General features: G+C 42.0%; 1 pseudogene; it reads right to left on the bottom strand.

Annotated features, from left to right (window-relative positions):
• Positions 1-4,463: 4,463 nt before the first annotated feature.
• LOC102857216 lies at positions 4,464-4,955 on the bottom strand (annotated as a pseudogene).
• Between the last annotated feature and the right edge of the window lie 13,619 nt (positions 4,956-18,574).

The raw sequence follows: 18,574 nt of genomic DNA, 5'->3' as shown, positions 1-18,574 counted from the left end.
TGACTGTGGAGTCAAACTAACTAAAGCCATTAACAATCTCAATCTCTTCATCATCTATCATGATGCTGCCAATAGGCCCAGTGGTGAGAATCTTGATTTTCTGATGTTGAGTTTCAATCTGTATTTAATAATATATTTTAATCATATAAATGAAAAAACAAGTTAATTGCCAAGTCAGAATTGACTCACAGGGGACCCCCCACTGTGATTTTGAGGCTATATATATCATGTTATTTTACTGCAAAGTGGCTGGTGGATTCACACTTCCAGAGAGGTGCAGACTTTGAGTTAGCCACACAGATCCCTGCAGAGTCCACCAGCAGAGCTTGATCGTATGTTATTCTTGTTAGGTGCCATTGAGTCACCTGCAACTAAGTGACCCTATGCACAATAACTCTGAACTCTGCACTATCCTGAGCCAGTCTTACTGACTCTAATATGCCTACACCAATTACCCCAGTTCCTGTGTTAACCCATCTCATCCGGGGTCTTCCTTTCCTGTCCCTCCACCCTTCTGAGCATAATGGCCCTCCTAGCCACATGCCCCAAATATGTGAGATGGAGCTTTATAATCCTAGACTCCAAGAAGGAACTTGGTTTTACCCTCTCCAAGACAGATATATTTATTCTCCTGATTGTCCATGGTATGTTCAATACTTTTCTCTAGCTCCCCAACTCAAAGGCATTGATTCTTCTTCTGTCATCCTTAGTCGTTGTCCAGCTCTCTGATGCACAGCAAGTAATTGCAAAGACCATGCTTGGATCAGGTGCACCTTAGACTCTAGATTCACATCATTGCTCTTTAGCATTTTGGAGAGACAGCAGACTTACCCAAGGCAATTTATCTTTTGATTGCTGGTGTTAAAAGCCTTGCTTGTAGAGCTGAGCAAGCTATAATTGTTAACAATATCAATCTCTTCTCCCTCTATGATAGTGCTGCCAATTGGCCCAGTATTATCTTTGGTTTCTTGATGTTGAGCTTCAATCCAAATTGAAGACTACAGTCCTTGACCTTCTGCAGCAAATGATTTAGATCTTCCTTAATTTCCCAAGCAAGGTTAGATCATCTGCATAATGCAGGTTATTGAGGAGTCTTCCTCCAATCCTGATGCCACATTCCTCTTCATAAAGTCCAGCCTCCTGAATTATCTACTCTGCATACAGATTGAAAAGATATGGAGACAGGATGCATTCCTTACCACTAGGCCACCAAATCATATAGCATTGAGGTCAAATTAACAGTAATCCATAAGCAAACAGATAATATCCATTCCCCTAATACTTGCTAGAGAACATTTTAAGAAGGTAAAGATTAATTGACATGGATACAGACTTCTCTTGGTGATACAGTTGTCGTTGTTAAGTGCTGTTGAGTCGTAGGCAACTCATAGCGACCCTATGAAGGAGAGTCCTCAATGCTTGGGTGTCTGTCATCCTCTCTCCAGGTTCATAGGGTTTCCAGAGACAAGCTCTTGTGGAAGTGGATGCCACCTCTCCTTCCAAGCTTGTGTTCATCAGGGAGCTCCACCCTCTTCTGTCCGCATTGGGTAACCAACCATTAACACATTTGATACACATCACTGTGACAGTGTTCAGCCTCACAGCAACCACAAGTTACCACTGTACGGCAACTTGTACACCAGGGCTATATGACCTAGAGGAATGTCTGAACAAAAACAATGAGACAGGCCCGAGGGCTAGAGATTAAAAGTCACCCACCTTCGGCTTGGTAGCATCGCCTTCTGTGGTAGTACAGTAGTTAAAGTTTATAGCATAACTGAAAGGCTGCTGGTTTGAACCCACCAGGTGCTTGGAAAGGGAAAGAGGTGGTCAGCTGTGTCTGTAAAGATTACAATTTTTAAAGTTTTACTCATAGGTTTACTATGAGTCAGGATTGATGAGGCAGTGATATGTTTGGTGTTTCTCTCTTGCTATAAATAGCTAAAGGGGAGCTCTGGTGGCTAGTGGAAAGAAGCTATGCTGTCAACCTGAAGGCATGTGGTTCAAATCCAGTAGTTGCTCCACAGGAGAAGGATGGTCAATCTCCTCCTGTGTTATTTACAGCCTGTATGAGTTGGTTGTGACAACAACATTATAGCTAATGAAGCCAAGTTTCCTCTGTTAAATAAATGGGCATCTGGACAAAGTATCTGACGACAACCTTCTAGAAAAGTCTGGGTGAGGCAGGCTTGTCACACTTCCACACAGCACATCTGTGGTTTGATCCAGGGTGTGGAGGAGTAGTGTTTTGGAGCACTTGAAGTGTGAAGCAACAGGGGGTGATGTCTCTGGAGAAAGGTTGATGCATGCTCTCCTTCCAGCTTCGTGAATCTGTCATATGGATGTGGGTGGTTTCAATGTTGTGTGCCGAGGGAGATGGAAATGGTGGGAAGGAATTTGGAAAGTTTCTGTAATTTTGTAGCCTACACACTCTTTATGAAAGGTTCTCTTCCAGAATCTAGCTTGCTTCCAGCATTGCCTCACTTCCATGACAGGACATACTGTCAGGTGCCGCTGAGTCACTTCAAATTCATGGTGACCTTATAGAAAACAGCCTGGAAAACTGGTCAGTCCTGAGACTCCTCGAAATTATTGCTATGTCTGAGCTCATGGTTGAAGACACTGTGTCGAAATGTCTCCAAAGGCTTTTCTGTTTTTCACTGAAACATGTACTTTTCCAAGCGTAATGTCCTTTGCCAGAGTCTGCTGCATTCTGCCATTATGTCCAAGATGAGAGTGACGACGTCTTGTCACCTTCGCCGCTAAGGGGTATCGCAGACTGGTCTTCATCCAGGACAGATGTGCTCATTCTCCTGGCAGTTTATGAAGTAGTCAGTATTCTTTGCCAACACCATAATTCAAACATGTCACATCTTCTTTCATCTTCCCTCTTCATTGACGGCTTTCACATGCATATGAGATTATCAAAAAGACCAGGATTTTGGCCAGGCATGCATCAGTCCTCAAAGGAATATCTTTGGCTTTTAACACGTTAAAGGGATGGTTGTTGTTGCTTTGTTTTGGTTTCCAGCAGGTTTGCCAATGCAGTATGTCATTTACTTTCTTGACTGCTGCTTCCATAGGCTGATTGTGGAGGCAAGTAAAAGGAAATTCTGTTGACAATTCTGTTGAAATTCTGATGCTACTTATTGGTCCAATTGTGAGGATTTTTTTTTTAAATTTATGTTGCGATATAATCCATATTGAAAGCTGGGGTGGGGGTGGGAGCGTTTTGTGTCAACAAGTCAGAAACCAAGTCGTAACTGATTCCCAAGTGGGTTCTCGGAAGCAGTTAATCCCACGGGAAGAGATTACCCATCCTTGTCCCATGGAGCAGCAGGTGGATTTGAACCATGGGTCTTTAAGATTGCAGTAGAGCTTCTTACTACTAGGCCACCAGAACTCCCTTACTGAAGGCTGTAGACTCCTATTTACATCAGTAAGTGCTTCAGGCCCTCTTTATGTGTCATTTGTATAACACAAATTGTTGATGAATTTTCCTCTAAGTTTTTTTATTGTTGTTTTTAAGTGCCGTTGAGTCACAGGCAACTCATGGTGACCCTATGAAGGAGAGTTCTCAACGCTTGTGTGCCTTTCATCCTTTCTCCAGGTTCATAGGGTTTCTGGAGGCAAGCTATTACGGAAGTGGATGCCACTCCTCCTTCCAAGCTTGTTTTAATCAGGGAGCTCCACCCCCCTCTGTCCACATTGGGTAACCAACCATTAATGCATTTGACACATCAGTGTCACAGTGTTCAATCTCACAGCAACCACAGGTTACTGCTGTACGGCAACTTGTACATCAGGGCTATACGACCTAGAAGAATGTCTGAACAAAAACAATGAAAGACAGGCCCGAGGGCCGCGGATTAAAAGTCACCCGTCTTTGGCTTGGTAACATCAACATACAGAGAGATCATTTTTTTAATTAGCGAACTATTTTATTAGTGATTTGTTTATTTGTTTGTTTTAAGTGGAAGGTTCTTGGGTGGCCCTGACTCAAGTGAGCATGACCAGGGGACAAGGGATGGGAACCAGCCAGCATGGGGAGGGGTCATCTCCACAACATTTCATTTATACACAGAACTAAACAGACAAGCACAGAGTCACTATTGTGGTTAGAGCTTGGCAGCCTGGACAGGGAAAGGAACAGGAAGGAAGTGGAGGTGTTAAATAAAAATAAAGGTACCCCTTAAACTGGGGTGCCTGGGGGAACTTGGTCTGTTTCAACCCAGTAGGAATCAGAAGATCAAAAGCAATTTAGGATGGCCAGAACCATCAGGAGCAGAGGGAGGAGGAAGGTCTAGGGGGTGGGGGGACTGTTTGGCAATTGGATTGAAGGGGTTTCCCTCCCCCTGCTCAGATCCCCCCAGCCTTTCTGGTCTGGCAGGAAGGGGGCAGCCTGCAGCCCCCAGGGGCAGGTCTTAGGCTGCCAGACGCTCCAGGCAGGGTGCTGAAGGGTCTCACAAGGACTTGCCCTCCAGGGAGATGACAGCACTGTCCCCCAGTTTCTCTGCCAGGGTCCTTGACCTCCTCATAGCAGCTTGCTTATAATTCATGCTTGATTCCTATCAGCTGCTTCTTGACAGCATCCTTGGAACTAGCATAGATCACTTTGCTCTTAAGGAGTGCACACTTAGGGTCCCAAAAGATAAACACCAGGTCCTCCTTCTTGCTCTCCTTGGTCTCATAGGTTGCATCATACAGGGCATAGCAGCAGTCTTTGTCCGGCAGCATCTTGACAAAGGTGGCATAGGGGTCGTCAACAGTCTGGCCGACATCCCCAAGCAGAATCTCCTTGCCCTCCTCCAGGATGATGTTCTTCTTGTCCTCGCTCAGGCAGAAGAGCACCACCTTCTTGTGCTTCTTCACCTCCTCTGGTGTTGATGATTTGTGACCTTCATGTCATTGAACACCTTGATAACACCATCAGAGACAGCCACACCAGAGGCCATGTTTCCAGAAGCAAAAGGATATGGCAAAGGAAACGAGAGAAGACAAGAGATGCCACAGCCGCTGCCTGGATCCGACTCGAATCTTCCTCTAATTCTTATGCCATGTTCTTTGTCATATAGTCCAGTTCATTTTCTCATTTGAAATTACTTTTTCTTTTCTCATTTGAGATTCTCAGTATACAGATTTAACAAGATAGGTGAAAACATAAAATTTTGATGTACACCTTTTCAGAGTTTAACCATGCAATAGCTTTTTGTTCTGTTCAAATGGTTGCCCCTTAGTCTATGTAAAGGTCCTTGTGAGCACTTAATAAGCGTCTGGAATTCCTATTATCCACAATGTTTTCTGTAAATTTACATGATCCACACAGTTAAATGCTGTGTAAATATCTTTTTGTATTCTCCTTTCAGCCCAGATTTATCTGATATCAGCTCTGTTATCCATCATTCTATGTACCTTATAGAATCTTGCCTTTTTTTGCAATTCCAGGTTAATATACTGTTGCAATCATCTTTGATTTACTTTCAGCAAAGTTACATGCATGTGATATTAATGATATTTGTCAAAAATCTCCACATTCTTTTGGACTGCCTTTCTTTAGAATGGGTACAAATATGAATCTTTTCTAGTCTGTTGGCTGATTGTGCAGTTGAGAGTCAAACTCAAGTGTGTTAACATAAAATATCAAGTATTGTAGAAGGAGACTTCATCAAGCAGTTAGAGCACCATCCCTAGTGGCTATGAGTGTTAGCTTACAACTCATAGCTTTCTGCTTCCTCTGAGAAGTGTTCTTGGCACGCAGGAGCTATTTCCCCAGGAAAAGCCCGGAAGCAGATTCCCTCCTTCTGGGCATAGCCCAAGCCAATGACTGATTGCTATAGTTGTACAATGCTGGCCATCTTCATTCAATGTAATGCCATTTATTCTTCCCTTGGGTACCAAAATAAGGGTATATTTGATTGAAGATATATTTTATCTGATCTTATATCTACATTTAACTTCTCTTTTCCTATTCTATATTCTATTCTAGTCTAGTCTAGTCCCAGCGAATTCCTATCTTCAGCTTTTCTTGCAGGGAATATGACCTAAGAAGTGTTATCAGTTAGAATTTGATTAGTAATAAACAGTAAGGAAATTAATAAATGCATTTTATAGGGATTTGTTATTGTTGTTGTTGTTGTGTACTGTCTAGTCAGAATTGACCTATAGTTGACCCTCCAATAGGTTTTCAAAGGTAGTAAATCACATGAGAGTTGATTGCCCATCATTCTCCTGTGGAGTAGCTGGTGGATTTGAACCACATACTTTTGAGTTGGTTGCTCAGTTCCTTACCACTAAGCCACCAGAGCTGACTTTATGCAATTATAAAGACTTGTAGAACAATCTAGGTGAAGTTGATACTTCTTTATCAGGTGTTAAGCCTGAATCCAGTAGGACAATCAATACAGAGAGAAAAATGATACAAAATAGGGGAAGCAATAGCATCCTGGACCCCGAGAGAAAAGTAAAAACCCAGTGAAGAACTGGAAAGAGAGAGAGAGAGAGATCAATCCCAAGTCTCCACTTTGAGGTTACAGGTCATCTGCACAAGATACAGTCTTGACCACATTATCACATGACCTTGTCCAGCATCTGGAGCTACTGAAGGAGGAGATCTGATAAGAGCTGAATTTTTTTTGCTCAAAGTGAGGAAAACTTGGAACTTGCTGCAGAAGATCAAGGACTAGAGCCTTCAGAATAGATTACGTCTCAACACTAAGAAAAGAAAAATCCTCACCACTGGGTCAAAAGGCAACAAACATCATGAGAGATGCAGAGAGGACTGAAATTGCCAATGATTTCATCTTACTTGGATCTACAATCAACACCCTTTGTATCAGCAGTTAGGAAGTGAAAAGCTGTATTGCATTGGGAAGACCAGGGATCTCTCAAGGTGCTGAAGAATAAAGATGTCAGTTTAAGGACTAAAGTGTTCCTGATCCAAATCGTGATCTTTCCAGTTACTTGTTATGCATCTGAAAGTTGAGCAGTGAATAAAAATGACAGAAGAGTCAATGTTTTTGAATTGTGATGTTGGAGAAGAGCACTAAATGTTTCAGGGCTGCCAAAACAAACAAAAACCAAATACATCTTGGAGAAAGTGCAACAGGGGTATTCCTGAGAAGCAAAGATAACGAAACTTGGTCTCACATACTTTGGAGAGGCTGATGTTGTTAGGAGGAACCAGACCTTGGAAATAGACTTGGAAAAGTCAGTGAATAGAGGAAGATCCTCAATGAGGTAGATGGACTTGGTAACTATAACAATGGGCTCAAGAGTAGCAGAGACCTGGAACATTTCTTCGTGTGTTTGTTTGCCATCTGAATGTCTTCTTTGGTGAAGTGTCTGTTCATATCCTGTGCCCATTTTACAATTGGGCTGTTTAGCTTTATCTTTTGTGGTGCTTGAGTATTTTATAAATTCCAGATATAAGTCCCTTATCAGACAGGTCATTACCAAATATTTTGTCCCTGTCTGTGGCTTCCCTTTTTACCCTGTTGGAGAAGTTTTTGGATGTTCATCGGGATTTGATTTGTAGAAGGTCCCATTAATCTGTTTTATCTCTCCTGGTTGTAGGTTTTTCAGGATGCTTGCAAGACTGTTTATATTGTGGATTAGGGCTTCTCGAGTTCTTCCAAGTTTTTCTTTAATGAAGTTTATAGTCCTTGGTTTTAGTCCTAGGTTCTTGATCCACTTTGAGTTGGTTTTTTTTGTATGGAGTGAGGTGTGGATCTTGCTTGAGTTTTCTACAGATAATTTTCCAATTTTGACAACACCATTTATTTAAAAGGCTGTCATTTCCCCACTTAACTGTGTTCAAAATCCCTAGCTCTAAGAGAGATGCAAATCAAAACAACTATGAGATATCATCTCACCCCAGTAAGAATAGCAAAACTTAACAGAACAGCAAACAACAAATTCTGGTGAGGTTGTGGAGAAACTGGAACCCTTATTCACTGTTGGTGGGAGTGTAAAATGGTGCAACCACTATGGCAGGCTGTATGGTGCTTTCTCAAAAATTTGGATATAGAAACACTATTTGACCCAGCAATTCAATTACTGGGAATATACCCTGAAGAAACTAGAACTGCCACCCAAGTAGATATATGCACACCCATGCTTATTGTGGCTTTGTTCACAATAGCAAAGAGATAGAAACAACCCAAGTGCCCATCAACAAATGAATGGCTAGAGAAGATGTGGTATATTCACACAATGGAATATTATGCTGCATTGAAAAACAAGGGACTCATGAAATATTATACCAAACAGGTGACCCTGGAGAACATTATACTGAATTAAGTATCTTAGTCACAAAAGGACAAACACTGCATAGTGCCACTGCTGTAAAGCGGGTCTGACATCAGAGTTGGAGGGAAACTAAGAGGGGCTAAATAATGGGTACTGTAGTGAAAGAGATGAGGGAGATAACTGTTTAGGAGGAATATATAATTAGGTGTTATTGTTGTGACAAGAGTCTAGAATGAAAGCTGCATAGTGGAGTGGACTGGGGGTGTTGTATAACAATGAAAGAAATTTTTAATTTTTTTTTTTTTACTTCTCAAATAGAAAAATGAACTGGGGGGAGGGGTGTGCAGGGAGAAAAGTATGCAACAATGAATGAATGGAAACCCAACCAAAGTCTCTGTAAACTTTCATTAAAATAAATTTTAAAAAAAAGAGTAGCAGAGACAATGAAGGTGGCACAAAACAAGGCAGGGTTCAGACCCATTGTTCATAGGATCACTATGAGTTGCAGTTGACTCGATGGCACTTAACTATAGCAACATGCCAAGAAAATGAACCAGAAGATCATCTACCAAGTTAAAAAATAATAGCAACTGATCCTACATTGAGCTTCTAAATTTAAATATGCCTTCCAAGTCTCAAACAAATTTCTCTATTACCAATGTAAGCTAGTAGAGAAAAGGGAATGGAATTCTAGGAAAAAGAGTTATATACCTTAGTTAAGAGACAATCAGTTTAGCACGTGTACATATCTTTTAACTATATTGCACTTCCAGAGTAAGACAATAGCAAATCATACTCTCTGCTAACATAATGCAAATATCTCTGATACAGTTGAGAACATTGATCTTCACAAAAGAAAACACAAAATCTCTCTATCAATCTTTGGATATGTTCATCCCTCTTTGTAGCTGAGTCCAACTCATCCCCAAACCACTGCTGCCAAGTCTATTTCAATTCATAGAGATCACTTCTTTGATAGTCTAGAGTCTCAATAATGAATTAGAAAGCTAGCTACTGTGAAAAAAATTATGTTAGATGTTAGAAGAATGAGAGAGATAACATTAAAAGATACAGAAATGTTTTCATATTAAATAAGGAGGGAATATTCCTATCTATTATTTTCATATCTTCAACTTGGGTATGTGGTTATAGCTAGTATTTAAAATGTAATTCTGTTACTCATTTAATTTTACATATTTCTTCAGAAAGAACCGTGATTTCATGATTTCTTGTCTAATGGCAGTGACCCCAAACTTCACTCACTAACGATATCAGCATTATCAATACTACCTGTGATGAGTAGCTGCAATTTTTATGGGAGGACAAGGGGGTACTAGGAGGTATTTCTGGGTATTTTTTTGTACTCAAGACGTCTTGCTTATCTCTATCGTATAGTTATTATACAGTTTCCCACTTGATCATCAAAGTTACTCATTCACTCCAGGTAATATGGTGGTTGTTTTTAGGTACCATTGAGCTGGGTATGGCTCCTAGTGACCTAATGAATAACAGGCCTGAGCTCTCTGTCTTCCTCACTTTCAGCAAGGAAAGTTCTGCTCAATCAGTTCTCCTCTTTAAGTATCTCTTGATGCTGGACCAGGTCACGTGCAGGAACATGGTCAAGAGTGCTGTCTTCTGCCATCCTCTTCTCTTTCAGCAAGTGAGGTTGTGTCATATGTGTAAAACAGGTAGTTGATAAATCCTCTTCCAATCCTGATGCCACATTCTTCCTCAGAGAGACCAGCTTCTCAATTTATGTGTTCAGCAAACAGATAGAATAGGTGTGGATAAGGGATACACCCTGACATACACATTTTTTTTAATTGTAAACGATGTAGTGTTTCTTTGTTCTGTTCAGACAACAGCTTCTTGGTCAATGTATAGGTTTTGTATGAGCACAGTTAAGTATTCTATGGTTCCCATTCTTCTCAATGTTAGCTGTAATTTGTTATGATCCACACAATCAAATGCCTTTGCTTAGTCAATAAAAGGCAAATAAACCTCTTTCTGATATTCTCTGTATTCAGCTGAGATCCATCCATCAACAATGGTATCCCTCGTGCCACAGCCTCTTCTGAATCCAGCTTGAATGTCTGGCAGTTGCCTATAGATGTTATTGTTCCAGCTGTTGTTAAATAATCTCCAACAAGATTTTACTGACATGTGATTTGTGCCATAAATGTCACAATCAGTTTGATTACCTTTTTTGGCAATGGGAACAATTATGGATCTCTTCCAGTCAGTTGTTCAGGTAATTGTCCACCAAATTTCTTGTCATAGATGAGTTAAGCATGTCCAGTGCTGCATCTGTTTGTTGAAACATGTTAATTGGGATTCCATCAATTCTTGATGCCCTGTTTTCTGTCAATGCCTTCAGAGCAGCTTGAACTCCTTTCTTCATTACCCCTGGTTCTTGATCCCATGCTACTTCCTGAAATGGTTCATTGCCAACCAACTCTTCCATCTTCTTTTGATGTTCTGCTTCATTCGAGATTTTTTCCATAGAGCTAGATATTGTCAAATCAGAAATTGGCTATCTATAATGGGGATATTAAGGTCAAAGGCATAATTGTAGCTTATATATATGTTCGTGAATGTAGTTATTATAAAAGGATTGTAAGGATAAAGTTAATTCTTCAGATATGAAGGTTAAAGGTTAGAAAAGCCAGAAGGTGGTCTGTGGTCTCACAGGTTCGTTGTTCGAAATGGCTTTCCTAGCCATTGAGTTTGACTTTGCCACGTGACTGGGTGGGGGACATGCAAATGGGATGTATTAGTCTATTCACAAGGGGATTGGCTCATCTTGCCATCAGATTGAGACATTGAAACAGAGATTGAGAATCACTCCACCCTCAAATAAGAAGTAGAGAATGCAGCGTATTAATCTCTGGGCCTAAAGATTCCTGTGCCACTCAGACTGCAGTCTAGAGGAACAGCAGGCACAGCAGAGAACCAGAGACCTGGCATGAGACGGAGCTGACTTTGGAGCTGCTCCCCCAGAACTAGAGCCAGGAGACTTTACCCAAGTTTTGGGATGGGGAGCAGGAGGGGAAGATGCCATAATTGGTGGAATTAGGAGCTTTATAGCACTGGCCTAAAGCTGCAAAGCCTACAAGCCCGTTTCAGATGCTGTCCTCATTGAGTGATTGTATACTGCTGCCAACCTGAATTAGAGCCTTTTTATAATTAACATTTTTATATGTTGCAAGGAGGGACTGGTCCTTGGAGAGGGGCATCATGTTTGGGAGAGTGGAGGGACAGCGCAGGTGAGGAAGTCCCTCGATGAGATGGATCGGTTCTGTGAGTGGAGTGGTGGGAATGAATGTGTTTGAGACAGCGAGGTTGGCACAGGATAGAACGGAGTTTAGGGCTCTTGTACAAAAGGGTCACTATGAGTTGCAAGCGACTCGATGGCACATAACAACAACAACAACAATCATTCATATACATTGTGTTTCATGCATGCATGTTGTGTTTTATACAGTCTTTCATTGATATTATGAGGTTCCCTCCCTTAAAATTATCTTACTAATAACTATTTTCGTGAAAGCATATAAGCCAGCTACTCCATGCCTCATGCCCTCATAGCCCCCTTTTAGATAGCCAATTTCTGATTTGCCTGTCCCCACCAAACCGACACTTAGAGGGAACAAGCACATCCCTTTTGGGGAAAGATCCTCTGTTCAACTTGGAAACTTTGAGCATCTGCATCCACAAGCTAAGTTCAGTCCAGAGCAAGCCCGCAGGTTACAGCAATCTACCCCAGCTCACAGCACGGATTATCTTCTCCTCATCTCGTTGCGTTCGTGAATCATAGCCTTTGAGTTCCCTTACAAACATCATCATAGTGAAAAGAAGAAAAAAAGAAACAAAAATGTTGTTCGTAGCCTTGTTTTTTGTTGCGTGTTGTTGTTGTTGTTGTTGTTGTTATGTGCCGTCAAGTCGTTTTCGACTCATAGCGACCCTATGCACAACAGCCCTAAACCCTGCTCTATTCTGCGCCAACCACACTGCCTCTGACACACCCATCCCGATTACCCCAGTCGCCGAATCAATCCATCTCATAGAGGGTCTTCCCCTCCTGCGCTGTCCCTCCACCCTCCCAAGCATGATGTCCCTCTTCAAGGACCCGTCCCTCCTGGCAACATGTCCAAAGTGTGTCAGACAAAGCTCCAGAATCCTTGCCTCCAAGGAGTAGCTTGGTTTAATCCTCTCCAAGATGAATCTGTTTGTTTTCCTGGCAGTCCATGGTACATTCAGTACTCTTCTCCAGCACCACAGCTCAAAAGCATCCACTCTCCTTCTGTCCTCCCTAGTCATTGTCCAACTCTCTGATGCATAACAAGCGATTGCAAATACCATGGCCTGTATCAGGCGCACCTTAGTCTCTAGAGAGACACCGTTGTTCCTGAGTACTTTAGAGAGGTCCCTAACAGCAGACTTTCCTATCACAATATGCTTTTTAATTTCCTGACTGCTGGTGCCAAGAGTGTTGACTGTGGAACCGAGCAAACTGAAGCTGTGAACAATCTCAATCTCTTCGCCATCCATCCTGACGCCGTCAATTGGTCCAGTGGTGAGAATCTTTGTCTTCTTGACATTGAGCCTCAATCCATACTGAAGGCTGCAGTCCCTGACCCTTCGCAGCAAGTGCATGCATGAGGTCCTCCTCAGTTTCAGCAAGCAGGGTTGTGTCATCTGCATAACGCAGATTGTTAATAGATCTTCCACCAATCCTGATGCCACAATTCTCCTCATAGAGCCCAGCTTCTCAGATAATCTGCTCTGCATACATGTTGAAAAGGTATGGAGACAGGATGCATCCCTGGCATACACCCTTCCCAATTTTGAACCATGCAGTGTTACCCTGCTCTGTTCTGACTACTGCCTCTTGATCCAAGTACAGGTTTCGCATTAGCACAATTAAATGTTCTGGGATTCCCATTCTTCTCAGAGTCAGCCACAGTTGCAACGTGAGGTGTGAATTTTTCAGTTCTTTTAGCTTGACAAATGCCACACCTGTTCTTCCCTTTCTGTTTTCTAACTCCCAATTCTTTGCACCTTTCGTTCTAATACTTTGCTTTGTCTTCTCAAACAGTCTGTTAAAACCTGTTATTTCCTTTACTTCAGCAGCTTCCCCCACTTTGTTTTGGTCTCGCTACATTCTAGTGCAACGTCCAAGGTTTCTTCTGATGTCCATTTTGGCCACTTCTTTGTCCACTGTCTTTATAATGACCTTTTGCTTTCTTCATGGTTGATTCCTTCATGTCATCCCGCAACTCATCTGGTCTTCTACCAATGTTCCATGCCTCAAATCTATTCTTGAGATGGTTTTAAAATTCAGGTGGGATGGACTTAAAGTCATATTTTGGTTCTTGTGTACTTGTTTTAATTTTCTTCAACTTTACTATTAACTTGGACATGAGTAAGTGATGATCTGTTCCATAATGAGCCTCTGGCCTTGTTTTGACTGCTGATCTTGAGCTTTTCCATTGACCTTTTATTTGTTATAAGCAGGAAATAGGGGGCCAGTTGAAGTAGATGATATATTCCTTGAATATTAGCATGATTTGAGCACGCAGATAAAATAACATGGTCTCATTTTTAGCCTATGCAGGTGTAGCGAGTAGGCAAACACCCCGTGCAGATGTTGATATCTACAATTCAGTGGACATCCAGCAAAAGCGTCATGTCATTGATATGTTTTCCTACAGTTCTTTATCTCCTTTCAGAGTCTGGGGGAATAATAGCTCTTGGACCATGAAGGCTTAGATTGGATTCATGCATCAGTTCAACAGGTACCAAGGAACTCTTTGGTACACAGGCGCTGCTCAAGAGGAGGAGACTTTTATGTGTTGTTATAAACCATCGAGTCAACGATGGCTCATAAACCTTATGAACAACAGATCTGAACCTTGCCTTGTCCTGCATCCTCAGGATCTCTGTCATGCTTAAAGTCATTGCTACAGTCACGGTGTCAATTCATCCTGTCTTCCTCTCTTTTGACTCTCTGTCTTTCCCATCATGATGTCTTTTTTCCAAGAACTGGTCCATCTTGACAACATGAGATGCTGTTTCACCAGCCTTGCCTTGAAGGAGCACCCTGGATTGCATTTCCTCCTGTTTGTTTTTTTGCAGTACTTGAGATGTGTAGCACTTTTTGTTCAACACCACAATTCAAAGGCGTCGATTCTTCTGTCATCCTTATTCTTTGTTCAGCTTTCAGATGCATAGGAAGAAACTGAGATCCATCAGTGAATAAACAGACAATGCCATGCCCCTGTGGAATGACATTCTAGTACAGAATGGCAGGCTATTCATGAAAAACATAATAAACAACAAAATTGTGCAATGTGGTCAAAGATAATTCAAAATTTGAGAAAAGGAAAGAATAAGATGGATAAGGGAAGCAGGAGGGAGGGAAGAAAGGAGCCTGTTGTGTCTTAGTGAGAAAGGTGGGGTTTGAGCAAAAACTGGAAGGAGGTGAGAAGGTCAGCTCTCTGGATTTCTGAAAAGTGCGTGCTTGCAAAAGGAACAGCAAGTGCAAAAGCTACAGGGATGGGAGTGTCTGATGTATTTTGGGAGGAAATGGAGGTCATTGTGGCTGGAGAAGAGCAAGGAAGCAAGAGATGCAGGAAAGAAAGAGATCAGAGAGATGTGGACATCGGACAAGGGCAAGAGAGGAGGGCCAGGGAGGAGACTGTTGTAGTAACTAGGTGAGCAATGATGCAGGCGCAGAGTGATTGCAGGAGGGCGACTGTGTACCTGTCTGACTCAGGAACTTATCTTGACTGTGGAGTCAGTAGAGCTTGTTAACGAGGCGCTCCAATGGCCTAATTCACACGGAATTGTGCTGCTAACCCCAAAACCATACCTCCCTGGCAGTGGATAGTCTTTTTCTAGCCTCGGAAAACCCTCTGGAGGGGAAGCTGTGGGTCAATTCAGACTCCACAGCAATAAATCTGAGTCCTAGTCTTAATGGGTTGCATGTGAGGTGGGAGAGGGTCAGAGATGATATTTCAGTAATGGGATGGCTGAGACATAGAACTCTCTGACTGGCTTTGCCCCTTATTGGCTGTAGCACCTTGGACAAGTTTATTTAGCATTTCAGAGCATCAGTTTCTCAACTGCATATTTGAGATAATCATGCTACCAACTTCTTATGGTTATTGTGAAGACTGACCTATATAAAGGAAGTACTCAGTAAGTACTGCGCCTGTGTGCCATCAAGTCATAACCGACCCTCTAACTACTGGTTTCTAGAGGCTGCAAATCACATGGAGAGAGATTGCCAATCTTTCTCATTAGGTCACCAGAGATTCCTGTAATAATTTTTATTACTACTAATGTTGTTTGCCTTAGACCATACACCTAGAGTCAGGAAACCACAGCCTGGGGTCCAAATATACCCACAGACTATTTGTAAAGAAAGTTTTATTAGAACATAGCCATGTACACTTGATTGCATATTGTTTGTGGCTGATTATGTGAAGGGTTTAAATACAATGACAGAGACAGTATAATTTACAAAACCGAAAAATTTACTTTTATATTTGGCTCTTTAGAGGAAGTTCCAGATCTCCCCTCCATATAAAGTTAACACATTTGAATTGTGGTGTTGGTAAAAAATATTGAACATATTAATAGAAGAATTTTCCTTAAAAGAAAGGGCGGTGAATCTTGCGTCTTGCTTACCATGGACATATCAGAAAAGATCAGTCCTTCAAAAAGGACGTCTCTGTTGGGTAGAATACAAGTCAGTGAAAATGAGCACAAGCCTCAACAAGAGGGAGTGACACAAGAGCCCCAACAATGGACTCAGTCATGGCAATGACCATGGAGATGGCAAATGACCAGGTAGCATTTCAAGCCACTATTCACAAGGTCACCAGGAGTCACAACTGACTCAGACTCAATAGCTAGCAACAATTTCTTTAGACCAAATAAGCTTTCAGAGTGCATTTAAGTAAAGACTGCTTATGCTCTTTTGAGGTAGTGGCTAGACCCAATTCCACATGAGAACAGGAGTGGAAGGAGCAGTAACCAGCCTCTGTGTCGCCCTCCCCATACCCTGGGACCATCCTGCCCAGGCAAGTGGCTACACATAGTGCAGGCTCAGGAGGAGGTGTCTGGGTCTGCACATCTCTCCCTCCCGCATAGCTTTTCTGCACTGATCATGTGTCCATCACAACGCTCTGGTGACTTGATGCTACAGAATTACATGGCTGAGTGGAGGGATTAATAGCTGATGGAGTGTGTGTCCCTGGAGAGTCTGAACCTGATCCTTCAGCAGTTCTGAGTGCACCCAGGCTGCCATTGCTCCCTGCCATCCTGTGCAAGGCCAGACTGACCTTCCTTCACCCCTGAAGAGGCCTTCTAGGCACAGCTGTCCATCAGCAGTGGGGGGGAAAAGAAAAAGACAAGCCAGTTAGAAAGGTACCTGGCCAATGCATGACTCAGCTGTGTCTGTGTTCATGTATGTGCATTCTCTCTCTCTCTCTCTCTCTCTCTCTCTCTCTCCATCCTTCCCTCCCCCCTCCCATTTCCTGCTGCTGTGTAATCACAAGTCACTTACCTTCTTAGAGCAGGCTTCCCTCATCTTTAAAACAAGGATTTAAAAAAATTTTTTTATGAGCTCAGGTTTTTATTAAACATAACAGATGTGCACTTGGGATAATGGCATGGAGTTTATTGGATGTGGAGTGTGGACATTTTCTGGTGGAAGAGTAGGTCTTATGATTACACTTTGAATTTGAAAGCCTCAGTTTCATCATCCATAAAATGGTATTATAAATACCTACCCCATGAAATAGTTTGATGATTAATTAAGATGCTTCTTATAAACAGCATTGTGCCTGAGACACTGTTGTTACATGCCACTGAGTTGGAACTAACTCACAGCTGACCCTCGAGTGGGTTTTCAGAGGCGGAAAATTTGCATGGGAGGAAATTGCACATCTTTCTCCTCATGGATTTAAACCACATGCATTTGGGTTGTCAGTGTAATTCCTTATCACTAGGCCACCAGAGCTCCCTTGTTTGGGACATGTGGGTATTGTTAGGTGATATTGAGTCCAGTACGACTTATACTCACACAATAAACAAAAGCTCTGACCCCTGTCTCATCTGTTCCATCTTTATCATATCTGACACACATGTGCCCACTGCTGCAGTCACTGTGTCGATCCATCTCAAGGGTCTTCCTCTCTATGCTGACCCTCTACCTTTCCAAGCACGCTATGCCCCTCTAAAGAATAGCCTCTCCTAGCAACATGTACAAAGTATGTGGGACAAAGCTTTGCCATTTTTGCCTCCAAGGAGCACTCTAGTTGCACTATTTCCAAAACATATCTTTCTGTTATTTTGGAAGACCATCAGCTATCCGGTACTCTTCTTCAACACCAGAACTCAAAGGCGTCAATTCTTGAGTTATCCTTATTCATTGTCCAGCTCACAGATGAATAGCAAGTGATTGACAAGACCGTGATCTGAATCAGTCTTCAAACTGACGTTATTGCTCCTCAATAATTTGGAGATGTCTCTAATAGCAGACTTACTCAGTGCACTATGTCTCCTGATCTCTTGACTTCTGGTATCAACGGCATTGACTGTGGATCTAAACAGGAAGAAATGTTGACAACCTCAGTCTTTTCTCCATCTATCATGATGTTGCCTGCTGGTCTTAAGGAACACCTGCTAATATGATTGCCGTTTCAAGATGTGCACCAACAACTAAAGCCAGAGAGGAGAGGAGGACATTGAGGATTTTTTTTCTACTTTTGCAGTCCAAAACTGACCAAAAATGCAATCAAGATCCATTAATAATTATGAGTGACTGGAATGCAAAAGTTGGAAACAATGTGGAAGGAATAGTAGTCGGAAAGTATGGTATCGGTGATAGAAATTAGGCTGGACACACAGTGATTGAATTCTGTACACTCAATGATTTATTAATCACAGATACCTTTTTTGAGAAACACAAATGGCAACTTTCCACCTAATGGAATGCACAGGAATCAGATTGACTACATCTGTGGAAGTAATTGTTGCAGAAGTTCAATATCCAGGCCAGGTACTGACTGTGGAACAGACTACCAATTACTCATGTGCAGGTTCAAATTGAAACTGAAGAAAATTAAAACAACCTCACAAGAACCAAAATATGACCTTGAGACTATCCCTGACATGTTGTAGTTGTTATTGTGTGCTGTTGAGTTGGTATTGACTCATAGCTGACCCTTCCAGGAGATTTTTAGAGGCAGTAAATCACGTGGGAGGGGATTGCCCATCCTTCTGCCTGGGACATGTTGTTGCTGTTAGGTGCCAT

Source organism: Elephantulus edwardii, unplaced genomic scaffold, assembly GCF_000299155.1.
Source record: "Elephantulus edwardii isolate Elephantulus edwardi_28Jun2011 unplaced genomic scaffold, EleEdw1.0 scaffold00028, whole genome shotgun sequence".
Taxonomy (NCBI): domain Eukaryota; kingdom Metazoa; phylum Chordata; class Mammalia; order Macroscelidea; family Macroscelididae; genus Elephantulus; species Elephantulus edwardii.
This window is presented reverse-complemented; position numbering and strand designations above follow the sequence as displayed.